The sequence below is a fragment of the Tamandua tetradactyla genome, chromosome 13 (assembly GCF_023851605.1).
Source record: "Tamandua tetradactyla isolate mTamTet1 chromosome 13, mTamTet1.pri, whole genome shotgun sequence".
NCBI classification, from domain to species: Eukaryota; Metazoa; Chordata; class Mammalia; order Pilosa; family Myrmecophagidae; genus Tamandua; species Tamandua tetradactyla.
Window position 1 is genome coordinate 63,422,875 of NC_135339.1, and position 1,687 is coordinate 63,424,561.

The 1,687-nt window shown below is 38.7% G+C and overlaps 1 pseudogene; it reads left to right on the forward strand.

Moving 5' to 3' along the window:
• Window positions 1-560: 560 nt before the first annotated feature.
• Window positions 561-1,456, forward strand: LOC143653193 (26S proteasome regulatory subunit 10B pseudogene; annotated as a pseudogene).
• Window positions 1,457-1,687: the final 231 nt, after the last annotated feature.

A 1,687-nucleotide genomic window follows, 5' to 3' on the forward strand; every position in this document is an offset into this window, starting at 1 on the left:
AGGCTTATCTCATCGGAAACTACAGTTAGCCAGGATTGTGATTCTAGAAATTCTTTGGTACCACTCACAATTAGGTCTGATATAATGTCAATGGGATGCTAATGAACCAAAGCAGCAGTTCTCAAACTTTTTCGTCTCAGGACTCCTTTACACTCTTGAAAATTATCGAGGACCCTAAAAAGCTTTTGGGTTATGTCTATTATTATGTACCATATTAGAAATCAAAAATGAAAAATTTTTTTAAATATCCAATTCACTTAAAAATTAATAAGCTCAAGGCGCTTCAGGACTACCGCAAGAAGCTACCGGAACACAAGGAGATGGACGGCCGTCTCAAGGAGTTAAGGGAACAGTGAAAAGAACTTACCAAGCAGTATGAACAGTCTGAAAATGACCTGAAGGCCCTACAAAGTGTTGGTCGGATTCTGGGTGAAGTACTTAAGCTAGTAACTGAAGAAAACTTCATTGTTAAAGCCACAAATGGACCAAGATATGTTGTGGGTTGTCCTCGATGGCCCGACAAAAGTAAGCTGAAGCCAGGAACAAGAGTTGCGTTGGACATGACTGCACTAACTATCATGAGATATCTGCCAAGGGAGGTGGAGCCACTGGTTTACAATATGTCTCGTGAGGTCCCTGGGGATGTTTCTTATTCTGAGATCAGAGGGCTATCAGAACAGATTCGGGAATTAAGAGAGGTAACAGAGCTACCTCTTACAAACCCAGAATTATTCCAGTGTATAGGAATAATACCTCCAAAAGGCTGTTTCTTATATGGACCACCGGGTACAGGAAAAACACTCTTGACACAAGCTGTTGCTAGCCAGCTAAACTGCAATTTCTTAAAGGTTGAATTTAGTTCTAGTGTAGACAAGCACATTAGTGAAAATGCTCGTTTGATCAGAGAAATATTTAATTATGCCAGGGACCATCAGTCATGAATCATTTTCATGCATGAAATAGATGCTATTGGTGGTCATAGGTTTTCAGAGGGTACTTCAGCTGATAGCGAGATTCAGAAAATTTTAATGGAGTTACGGAATCAAATGGATGGATTTGATGCTCTGCATAGAGTTAAAATGATCAAGGCTACAAACAGACCAGATACTCTGGATCCTGCTTTACTGCGTCCAGAAAGATGAGACAGAAAAAATACATACTGATTTACCAAATGAACAAGCAAGATGAGATATATTGAAAATCCATGCAGGTCCCGTTACAAAGCATGGGGAAACAGATTATGAAGCAATTGTGAAGCTTTCAGATGGCTTTAATGAAGCAGACCTGAGAAATGTTTGTACTGAAGCAGGTATGTTTGCAATTCGTGATCATGATTTTATAGTACAGGAAGACTTCATGAAAGCAGTCAGAAAAGTGGCTGATTCTAAGAAGCTAGAGTCTAAATTGGACTACAAACCTGTGTAATTTTACTGTAAGGTTTTTAATGGCTGCATGATAGACATTGACTTAGTGAAAAACTAAAGTTAAGGGGAGGGCCACGGCTGCTCAGTGGCAGAGTTCTCACCTGCCATGCCAGAGACCCGGGCTTGATTCCCAGTGCCTGCCCATGTTAAAAAAATAATAATAAAATAGAGGAAAATAACATATGTATTAGCAATGATCTTATTCAAAGTATATGAATAAAAATATGTATGAATAACATCATATAAATTAGTAATTCAGTAAT